Source organism: Gossypium arboreum, chromosome 11, assembly GCF_025698485.1.
Source record: "Gossypium arboreum isolate Shixiya-1 chromosome 11, ASM2569848v2, whole genome shotgun sequence".
NCBI lineage: Eukaryota > Viridiplantae > Streptophyta > Magnoliopsida > Malvales > Malvaceae > Gossypium > Gossypium arboreum.
Window position 1 is genome coordinate 90585948 of NC_069080.1, and position 12131 is coordinate 90598078.

Here is a 12131-nt window from a genome sequence, read left to right on the forward strand (position 1 = left end):
AGAGTTAATTGAAAAAATAAAATATATTTTATTATTTTTATATCACCTCATTTAATGGAGGCACCAAATTGGATTAAAAATTTCTAGTACCTTCTTCCATAGAGTAATCAATATCTATAAAATATACATATATTTTTTCTCTGTTGACTACTTGAGATGTAGCGGTGCCTATATTATTTTTAGAACCGTAGAAACTAAATCATTTTATTAAATAATCTTGCACTAGGATAATTTTTCATAATTTTTTAATTTTTTTGGTTATCTAAAAAACCTACTCTTTTCCTCTTCTCCTTCCCTTCCCCAGCTAACACTAACCACCACTAGTCCCACCACCGCTGGTGGCTTTCATCCTAAATCAATAAAAACTATCCCTCCCATGAACGAAAATCACCTTTTTAAGTACAACGTACTAAATCCCAATTATAATGCAGACGTGGTTAAAAAGAACATCTCTCATGTTCCAGTCTCTCCTACAGACAGGAAAGTAAGCTTATTTTCTAGCCAAAAATCAAGAGCATTTTGATCAATTGGTATATAACATAACATCATATCTAAACCTACACATGATAGTGGTAACGGTCAAATGGAGGGATCAATCAAACCGAAGTCATCTGGACTTACAACAGTGGCCTGCATGCCTGTCCAACTAGTATTCACTAGGTTACTTAAAAGATCAATAGGCCATCATCAAAAGCAGCTAGTAAAGTGATTCTCTCCACTAGTGATGCAGTAATAGATCCATCCGTCCCAGATCACATTGTACATTGATAAATACTTGAGCAAAATAAGATTTGCTAATTTCCTCTTTTTGACATAAAAGTATTCCCACCAACACCTAACTATCAGCTTCGTGAAGGTGAGGTGCTTGTTTTGATTCCAATAATTAGATCGACCAGGTAATGGGCATAGAAAATAAGCTCTATATTATGAGTATATTGATTACCTGTATTGATTTTAGGCTTTCAAAATCTGCTTCTAAGGATTTAGTTGAGGACAAGTGTTGTCAGCTAGCTAACAGGTAATTTGGAATTATAGTACACAAATACAAGGTGGTCTTTTTGGAATTTGCCTAGATATGTATCTGGTTTCCTCAGGCCAACCTATTCAATTTTTTTAAATACCACTGTGAAGATCTGAATTTTCTGTTCTTGTTTAAGCAGTTAGGAACTGGATGTTTACTTAGAATTTTGCCCATGGGAGGGATAGTTTCAGAGTTCAATTGATTTGGGCCGAAAGCCACCCGTGGCGGTAGAAGTAGTGGCGGCTAGGGTTGGCTTGGGAAAATAAGATGAAAAGAAGATAAAGAGAGGGAAAAAGAAGGAAAAGAAAATAAAGAGAAAGGAAATAATTTATTTTTGTATTAAAATAAAGTCTTGTTATATTTCCGTTACCATGGTTGAGTGACACTTTTGTAATAGTTTGAAAAATTAATGATTTTCAAAAGTTCAATGATAAAAATGAAATATTAATCAATGTTTAATTATATCTAATGTAATTTACTTAAAATTAAATGTTGAACAAATAATTATTAACAAATTAAATATTAAAATTTTAAGTATTAAATTTAAATTATAAAATACTTTACTTAAAATTAATTACAAAATATAATTATTTTTAATAATTATAAATAATAAAAATTATATCTTACATTTCATTATTGATTTTTAAAATTTTAACTTTATTCTAAAAAATTAAATTTTAAACTTAGATTTTTATAGAAAAATAATATTAAAATAAAATAAATTATTCAATTAGTTTTCAACGGTTTACCAATCAAGGCATAAATTTAATTTTTATGTTTCCATTATATTAGATAGATTTTTTTTACTTTAGAATTAAAAATGAAATTTGGATTTTTAAGTTTTATTTTTAAATTAATGCTTTGATTTATTATATAACTAGAGTCATTTCTTCACTTTTGTAAGATTTAAATAATTATTTATTTTATCGTTCAAATTTTTTATTTTTTATAATGAGGGTTTCGGTGTGGGATGCTTTAGATTTAACCCAAGCTCTCATTCCTCAAAATATAATATCCTTGCTATTACGTCAAGAGGTTAGATTTGTTTGGATCTAATGCTTTTAGTATAGTTTTTTGTCATATACACTTGTAATTTTTAACATATTTATTTAATAAAATTCCCTCATTCATATTAATGTTGCTTGTATTTGTCCTTAATGGTTTTTGCACGCAAAGCATTATGAACATGCTAATATTATCTCACTGATCACCTAACATTTAACTAATATTAAGTTGTATTATATGGTCGGATTATAATGTGGGAAGACAACTTATATTAGTAGATAATTTAAATGGTTCATAGTTTGATGAATCAAAATTAAGCAAATTGATTCAATGATTGTTATGTTGTCTATCAAGTCCAATTAGGAAGATGTGTTGTCTTAGATATTGGAGTGGACATGGTGTAATTGTTTAGACTAATAATAAAAAGACATGACCCAAGCAGAATAAATCCTAATTTTGTTTATGGATTTATTCACTTGTGACGTTTATAGTGCAGCTCACATTAACCTTGAGTAAGTGATTGACTATGCGTGTATGACTTGTATACTTTGATGTATTGAAAACATAAGTTTAATTGGTAATAGAGCCGAAAACTAGTACATAGAGCCTACGACTTTTACGTGGCATTGCTTCATTTATAATAGTGGAATTCATATCCTAATAAAGTGTAAATGATATCCTCTCATAGGTATTACATGATAGATAGAAAAGTAATGTGGTCATGGATCATTTGTTTAGGAAATATGATTTAATTAATATGTGTTAGTAATTGACTTTTTCATTAAAGAAGATGTAACGATTACCATGAGATAAAATATGATCATATTGGGTAAATAGATTTAACCCGAAGAGAATTAAGATATCATGTGAGGGTAACACACATATGACATTATCATTGAATGAATACTTGATAAGTTGCTTTCGTAATGATATATAATAGAAAGCTTCGTACAGTGCCATTTTATGCTCGACTGAAAACTATTATTATACGCAAATTCAACCAAAGGTAAATATTTTTTCTAGTTGCCTTCAAACTCTAAAACACAACAACGAAGCATATCTTCGAGAATTTGAATCACTCTCTCAGACTGACCATTGGTTTGAGGATGAAATGCAGTGCTAAAATTTAACCGTGTACCCAAAGCCTCTTACAATTTCTTCTAAAATCGTGATGTAAACCGCGGATCTCTATTCGAAACAATGGAGACCGGCACTCTGTGCAATTTGACAATCTCTGAAATGTACATTCAGCTAATCTATCAAGTGAAAAATCTGTATGTACCGGAATGAAATGTGCATATTTTGTCAAACGATTAACAACGACCCAGATAGCATCTTTCTTTTTCAGAGATAGGGGTAATCTCGATATGAAATCCATTGTAACTCTATCCCACTCCCACTCAGGTATTATTACTGGTTGTAATAGTCCCGAAGTAACTTGATGTTTGACTTTAACTTGTTGACAAATCAAGCATCTCGACACAAATTAAGAAATGTCACGTTTTATACCTGACCACCAGTACATCTGTTTCAAATCATTATACATCTTAGTACTCCCCGAATGAATAGATAAGGAACCACTGTATGCTTCGTGTAAAATTATTTGTACAAGCTCTAGATTTTTCGGTATGCAAACTCTACCTTGGAACAATAAACAATCATCTGTTCCAATCTAAAACTCTAAATCATAAGTTAACTCACATTGTACTCGTTTAGCTTTCAATTTATTGTCATATTTCTGAGCTTCACAAATTCGCTGAAGAAACACTGATTTAGCTTTTAACTCAGCTAAAATTGAGCCATCATTAGACAAAGTCAACCGTGTATGCATCACTCTTAAAGAAAATGAAGACTTTCTACTCAAAGCATCTGTGACACCATTTACTTTTCCCAGGTGATAATCGATTACTAACTCATAATCTTTCAACAATTTCAGCCATTGTCGTTGTCGCAAATTCAAATCTTTCTGAGACATCAAACACTTCAAACTCTTGTGATCAGTAAAAATATGGCATTTTCACCGAATAAATGGTGTCGCCAAATATTTAATGCAAATACGATCGCAACCGACTCCAAATTCTTCTTCTCGTGCGTCTTTAACTGTCTGGAAGCATACGCTATCACTTTGCCTTATTGCATTAAAACACATCCTAAATCATTCAAGGACGTATCACTGAAAATCACAAACTCTTTACCCAGCTCAGGCTGAACCAAAATTGGTGCTTTGGTTAATAGTGCTTTCAACTGATTAAAACTCTGTTGACATTTCATTGACCACTCAAACTTTACATTTTTCTGCAATAACCATGTCATCGGTGTAACTATCATTCGGAAACCTTTAACAAATCTTTAATAATAGACCGCTAGTCCCAAGAAATTTCTGACCTCAGAAATGTTTCATGGTGGTTTCCAGTCGACAATCTTTGAAATTTTGCTCGAATCAACTTTGATGCCCTCTGCCAAAACAATGTGTCCCAAAAATCCCACTTCTCGAAGCCAAAACTCGCATTTGTTGAATTTAGCAAATAATTGTTTCTCTCTCAATGTAAAACCCTTTACCCGTGTCTGAGGCCGGGACAGGATATGAGGCATTACCAGACTTAAACATACATAATAACATAAAATGAACCATAAAATTTTGTCCAAATAAAAATCATTCATACATATGTATAACTCCCTTAAACGGGCTTACGAAGCCCTATACACGCATCAAATATGATTCGGGACTAAACTAAAAACTTTAAAAACTTCTGGAAAAACTTAGAAAATTTCATCATGAAACAGGGTCACACGCCCGTGCGGGTAGGCTATGTGGTCACACATGCCTGTGTGGCTTGGGACACGCCCGTGTCCTCAGCTCGTGTAACTTTCTGTTATGACATCATCATCAAATTAGGGGCACACGGCCTAAGCACACGCCCATGTCCCAAGGCCATGTCCCTCATACGACCGAGACACACGACCGTGTCTTAACCTGTGTGACCAATTTGAAATTAAAGTACAAGATGCAGGGTACACATGGTCGGACTACACGCCCATGGGGGCAGGTCGTGTGTCATAGACGACTTAGACACACGCCCGTGTGTCTACCCATGTAGACAAATACGAGGCTAGTTTCCAAGCCATTTGCCACCCATAGTTGTACACATACACTTATACATCTCTATAGCAATTAACATACTTAATTGAGCAATTATACATCCACAATCAAGGCTTAAGCATGGCATCCTCACAACAACACATGCATGCACATGACATTTCTCTTATTCAAGTCCAAACTTACCAAAACACATATAATATATATATAATTGGTTTACCTCCAATTGTTCCATTTATATCATGATTATCAACATGCCAACAAATCTAATTTAAATCTTCAAGCATTCATGCCTTATAACAAAATCCACGTCTTCGAAGCATTGGCACATACATGTATACAGAATTTGATTTACAACCATTTAAGCCATATAAGCAAATTTTCATGGCTACCCACAATATCAATCTATTAACTATTACAAGCCAATACATTTGGCTAACTTATAAAGACATATTCATAAAGTGACTTAGTCCCTATACATGCCATAAACTTAAGAGGGTTGCATCTATTTTTACCCAACGTGATAATTTGATAGTGTGATGACATCTCCGGCAATCTCCAACCCGAGCTAGTAAAAATTAACCTATAAGAGATGGGAAAGGGAGGAGAGTAAGCTATAAAGCTTACTAAGTTCATATGAAAATAATAAAAAATTTTATTAGTATGCTTTTACTAAATTCTTACAACATGCTCTCAAGGTATCACAATTATAATTGCATATTTAATCCACTATTTGATCAAATTCTAGTCAAGTTGTCTACTCGAGTTGTAGATACTAAATTATTTATATCTAGAGCTATAGAGATCCAATTTAAAATCCGTTAATTTTTCCTAAAACTAGACTCATATATCCTCCTACCATAAAAGTTTCAAAATTTTTGGTTTAGAAAATTAGTACAGTTTATTCTTCAAAGTTATCCCTTTTTTGCTGTTCGACAGTTCTAACCCTTCTTCACTAAAAATTAATTATCTTCTCATACAGGATTCGAATGATGTTCCTGTTTGTTTATTTTGAAAATAGTCTCATTAAAGAATCTAAGAATATAAATTATAACTCATAATTATTTTTTTAAAATTTTTGATGATTTTCCCAAATAAGAATAGGGGATGCCAAAAACATTCTGACTTTGTCCCACGAAAATTCAAATATCTCATAATCTGATATTCTTTTTGTGACAACCCAAATTAGGGCCTAATCGGAATAGTGGTTTTGTGACCACAAATCTGAGATAGAAATAATTGTTTTATAATTATTTTGGGGTTTATGATATGATTTCATGATTTCGTGAAAATTTCGTGATGAAATTCTATGCATTGAGCGCTTAAGTTGAGATTAGGGACTAAATCGAATAAATTGTAAAACTCGTGTTTTAGAAGTTTTTAGTATGAAATTGCTTTGGGATATTAACTAGGAGGTCTTAAATAGCAATTTGACCCATTCCTAAGTTATGGAAAAAAGTTGGACATGGAGGGAATTTTTGGAAAGTTTAGTAGTAAGGGCGTTTTGGTCATTTGTATATTAAATGAAATAAAATGGGAAAAATAACACAAAATTGATCATCATCTTCATTAGTTGCTGCAAAAATTTTCTCTCCTCCATATCTAGGGTTTCTTCAACTTTCAAGCTTCATAGTAAGTGATTTCAAGCCCCGTTTTTAATGTTCTTCACATTTTTGAAATCCTTGTAGCTTGGTTTACCTATTTCTACCATTATTTCGAGTTAGGGTTTATGTTTAAAAATTTACCCATGAATGATAGGAATGTATTGTGCTGTTTTATGGTAGAATATGAATGTTTGAAGTTAGGAGAACGATCTTTTCTAAGCGATTTTTAACGAAAATGAGCAAAACGGCATAATTGATAAAAATACCTATTGTTCATAACTATGTGTTAGAGTGAGAATTTGATGTTTCCATAGAAGAGAAAAATGATCAGTAGGTCATTAAACATAAGAATAAGGGCTGAAATTAAATTTCCAAGCCTTGGGGCAAAATCATAATTTTGTAAAAGTTAGGGGGCAAAAATGTAATTTTTGTATAATGTGATTTTTGGATTAAAATAAATAGTTCAAGTGTTAAATGAGCTAAATATGTTGTTATAGATCAAGAAAGGCGTGGAATCGACGTCGAACGGGGGAAGGAGAAAGTTTTGGACTAAATTGCAAAATCTCCATATTTTGCACCGACGTAAGTTTGTATGTAAATAATACATTAATTTCATTTACATTCTTATATTTCATCCTATTATATATATATATATATATATATATATATATATACTAGCTGATGTTGAAGTATAAATCGACTATTGGAAGAATGGAAATAAGTAATAGAGAGAGAGATCCCGGTTGAACATTCGGAAAGATCAAATAAAATAGAGGGAGCATAGCTAGGTCACATGTATGGTGCTGAGTGCACATCATGTGTACAAGAAAGCTACGAGATACTATGTAGTAGCTAGGTCACATGTGTGATACGGGATGTATCCCATGTAGACAAGAGAGCTACGTGAGAGATAAATGTAGCTAGGTCGTATGCGTGATTCCAATTGAAGGACACCATGTAGACAAGAGAGCTATGAGACAAATCGGCTAGGTCGCATGAGTGGTACTAAGTGTTCACCATGTGTACAAGAGAGCCGAACTAAATGAAATATGATGGTAAGGCTGTGTGCTGAAACCATCTAGTATCGAGGATTAATTCAAATTGTTCAACGGGATGGCTTTGTGGTGACATTGTAGTCATGGGCCTATACTTGTGATGTATGAAATGTGGTGAAAATGATTTGTGATATATATATATATATATATATATATATATATATAAGTTAAAATGAGGTAAGTACAAAGAATGTGTGAAAGAGTGAAATTAGCATTAAAACTGTTTTGGACAGTAGCAGTGACGTGATTTTTAAAAATCACACAAAATATAAGGAATTTAATTAGAGGTTTAATGAGATGTGAAATTAAAGCTTAATGAGTCTAGTTTCATATAAAAGAAATAGAGCAAGCAAAGGAATTCTATATTTTGAGATATTTACAATTGTGTGTGACTTGTTCAGGATGACTATGTGATCCCCTGTTCCAACTTTGAAAAATCATTAAAAATTGTAAAAAAACAAATTTAGAAATATAGTTTATATAAATAAATTCCTTATTGAGTCTATTTTTAAATGAAATAGGTTTCATGGTTATTTGAATTGTGTCTTGAGAGAAATTCAATTCAGTAGTGAGCAGAGGTCGATCGGTTGAGTCAGTAACAGGGAAAACTTAACTAATAAAATGTACTAATTGGCTAAACCAAAATTCTAGAAAACAATTAGTAAGAAGTTTTATGAGTCTAGATTCAGGGAAATTTTACGGATTTGAATTTCGAGTTTCATAACTCGAGTTATGATTTATTTAATGATCATGACGCAGGAGGGACAGCTTGATCAAATCGGAGTAAATAGTAAAATTAAAAATATGATATAATTGAGTTATGTTGTAAACATATTAGATTTCTTATTTTTTATTTATATACTTACTTACTAAGATATAAGCTTACTTTCTTTTCTCTCCTTTGTCTTATAGTGTCATCCAGCTAGCACAGGAGTTAGAGATCATTGAAGATCCGCCCGCACTATCAATACTCTTGGTATTCGAACTCAACATTTTGAAATATGGCATGTATAGCAGACTTAGTTATTTTGTTACGTGTCATAATTGTCTAGGTTTAAAATACTAATTATAGTATCAAACTAATCATTTTGTACGAAGCCTTTGAAATTGGTTTGTATTGTTAATGGCATATGTTATAATGATTCATGATCAAATTGCACGCCATATTTTTGTTGGGTTTTATTTAATAGTATATACTATAATTTGTTAATACCTTGTACCCTGTTCTAGCGACGGATATGGGTAAGGGGTGTTACATTTAGTGGTATCAGAGCTATGGTTTAGTCGGTTCTCGGACTAATAAAGTGTGTGTAAAAGTCTAGCTATACATGCCATAAAAATATTGTGATAGTGTGGTGACTCGATTATTCTAAAGCGTGTTTTGTTTTAATATAGTAATAGATCCTGAAGGAACTGCGGTGATGATCTTTGCTAATGTCTGCCGCTTCCGCACAAGGGACTGCGCCTGTGGAAAGTAGACCTGAGACATTGAGACAGGGAGATGAGGCTCGGGATGCCTTTCTCCAAATGATGAACAACAATTGGTATACTGAGTTTATTCGAGCAAATCCAAATGCTCAACCTCCTCCACCCTCTCCCATACCTTAGACGATTCCTGTAGCTGCTCAAGGCATAGATTTGGTAAGAACGAACAAGCCTCCGGTTGACAAGATTCAAAAACAAGGGGCCGAAGAGTTTAGAGCAAAGATCGATGATGATCTTGAGAAAGCGGAGTTCTGGCTTGAAAATTCTACCCGTGTATTTGATGAGCTCTCATGTACACCCGAGGAGTGCTTAAAATGTGCTGTATCACTTTTGAGAGATTCAGCCTACCACTGGTGGAAGACTTTGGTAGCAATGGTGCCAAAAGAAAGAGTTACTTGGGATTTCTTCCAGGAAGAATTCGGAAAGAAATACATAAGTCAGCGATTTATTGATCAAAAATGGAAGGAGTTCCTTGAATTGAAGCAGGGCAAGATGTCTGTGGCAGAGTATGAACGCAAATTTGTAAGACTCAGCAAGTATGCCTAGGAATGTGTGTCCACCGAGGCCATTATGTGCAGAAGGTTTGAGGATGGGCTAAATGAGGACATTAAAGTGCTTGTGGGAATTTTAGAGTTGAAAGAATTTGTAGTATTAGTTGACCGAGCTCTTAAAGCCGAAGAATTGAACAAAGAAAGAAGAAAAGCTGCTATTGAGGCTCGAGATGCCAGAAAAAGGCCGATAAGAAAGTCATTTCAATCTCAACCAAATAGGTCCAAAGAGACAAACCCTCGAATGACAGTTTCAACTGGGGATTCACACAGAGATCGTGGTAGAGCATATTCGGGGTCTAAAGCTCAAGCTACTTCGGTGGCAAGTGTGGGTAATGTGTGCCTAGAAAGCCCGAGTTTCAGCAATGTGGCAGGCAACATTATGGTGAGTGTTGGGGAAACGAGCGAGCTTGTTTCAGGTGCGATTCTCGTGAGCATTTTATTAGAGACTGTCCCGAGAAAGTTAAAGAAGAAAGATTTGAGTGCTAGATGAATACCACCGCTAGCGAGGTAGACCACCGAGAAATCTTGGAGGTGGGACTAGCGATAAAAGTGATAAAAGATTCAGCAGCGAGATCGGCTAGGCGCTGCTAGAGCTTATGCTATACGTGCCCGAGAGGATGCATCATCTCCCGATGTCATTACTGGTACATTTTCTCTCTATGATACTATTATTATTGCAGTGATTGATCTCGGGTCCACTCATTCCTATATTTGCATAAATTTAGTATCTAATAAAAAGTTGCCTGTTGAGTTTACTGAGTTTACGATTAAAGTGTCGAACCCCTTAGGCCAATATGTGCTAGTTGACAAAGTTTGCAAGAATTGTCCATTAATGATTCAAGGTCACTATTTTTCGGCTAATCTGATGCTGTTACCATTTGATGAGTTTGACGTTATTTTGGGAATGGACTGGTTGACATTGTATGATGCCAAGGTAGATTGTAAACAAAAAACACTAGAGTTGAAATGTGAAATGGAGAAATTCTGTGGGTTGAAACAGATGAATAAAATAAATTGCCTATGGTGATTTCACACATGTCTGCACAGAAATACATGAGGAAAGGGTATGAAGCTTATCTGGCTTATGTAACGAATACTGAGTTGCCTCAATCAAGTTTGAATCGATCTGATAGTCTGTGAGTTTCGGATGTATTTCGGAGGAATTGCAGGTTGCCTCCGAACAGAGAGATAGAGTTTGCCATTGATTTGTTGCAGGGTATTGCACCGATCTCGATTGCTCCATATAGAATGGCTCCGATTGAATTAAAAGAATTGAAGGCTCAGTTGCAATAGTTAACAGATAAGGGATTTGTGAGACCGAGTTTCTCTCCTGGGTGCTCCTATATTGTTCGAAGAAGAAGGATGGTTCAATGAGACTTTGCATTGATTACCGTCGACAATAAGGTGACTATAAAGAACAAGTACCCATTGCCGAGGATTGATGATTTATTCGATCAGTTAAATGGGGCCACAGTGTTTTCAAAGATCGATTTGAGGTCTGGTTACTACCAGTTGAGAGTTAAGGAGTCGGATGTGCCGAAAACCACCTTTAAGACAAGGTATGGACATTATGAGTTTCTTGTGATGCCTTTTGGCTTAACAAATGCTCCAGCTATATTTATGGACTTGATGAACCGGATCTTTCGGCCATATTTGGATAAGTTTGTAGTAGTGTTTATAGATGACATTCTAATTTATTCTCGGGATGAGTCTGAACATGCCGAACACTTGAGAACCATAATGCAGATCTTGAGAGAAAAGAAACTGTTTGCTAAGTTTAGTAAAAGTGAGTTTTGGCTTCGTGAAGTCAGATTTTTGGGACATATAGTCTTAGGTGATGGTATTCGGGTGGATCTAAGTAAGATTTCCGCGATCGTTGATTGGAAACCGCCAAAGAATGTATCCGAGGTTAGAAGCTTTTTAAGCTTGGCTGGGTATTATAGACGTTTTGTTGAGGGATTTTCGATGATTGCCTCTCTTATGACTAAGTTGTTGCAAAAGAATTTTAAGTTTGAATGGACTGATAAATGTCAGCAGAATTTTGAAAAGTTGAAAGCACGATTGACTGAAGCACCAATTTTAGTGCAGCCCGAGCCAGGAAAGGAGTTCGTAATTTATAGTGATGCATCATTGACAGGCCTTGGATGTGTGTTGATGCAAGACGGTAAAGTGGTAGCTTATGCTTCGAGACAGTTAAAACCGCATGAGAATAACTATCCTGCACATGATTTGGAATTGGCCGCTATTGTCTTTGCCTTGAAGATTTGGCGACATTATTTGTATGGTGAAAAATGCCGAATTTTTACTAATCAT

General features: G+C 34.4%; 1 long non-coding RNA gene across 1 annotated transcript; it reads left to right on the top strand.

Annotated features, from left to right (window-relative positions):
- Positions 1-684: 684 nt before the first annotated feature.
- On the top strand, positions 685-1513 carry LOC128283425 (uncharacterized). The gene is made up of 3 exons (XR_008273768.1): positions 685-856; positions 959-1018; positions 1161-1513. It is a non-coding gene; the product is annotated as an uncharacterized LOC128283425 (long non-coding RNA).
- The last annotated feature ends 10618 nt before the right edge of the window (positions 1514-12131 follow it).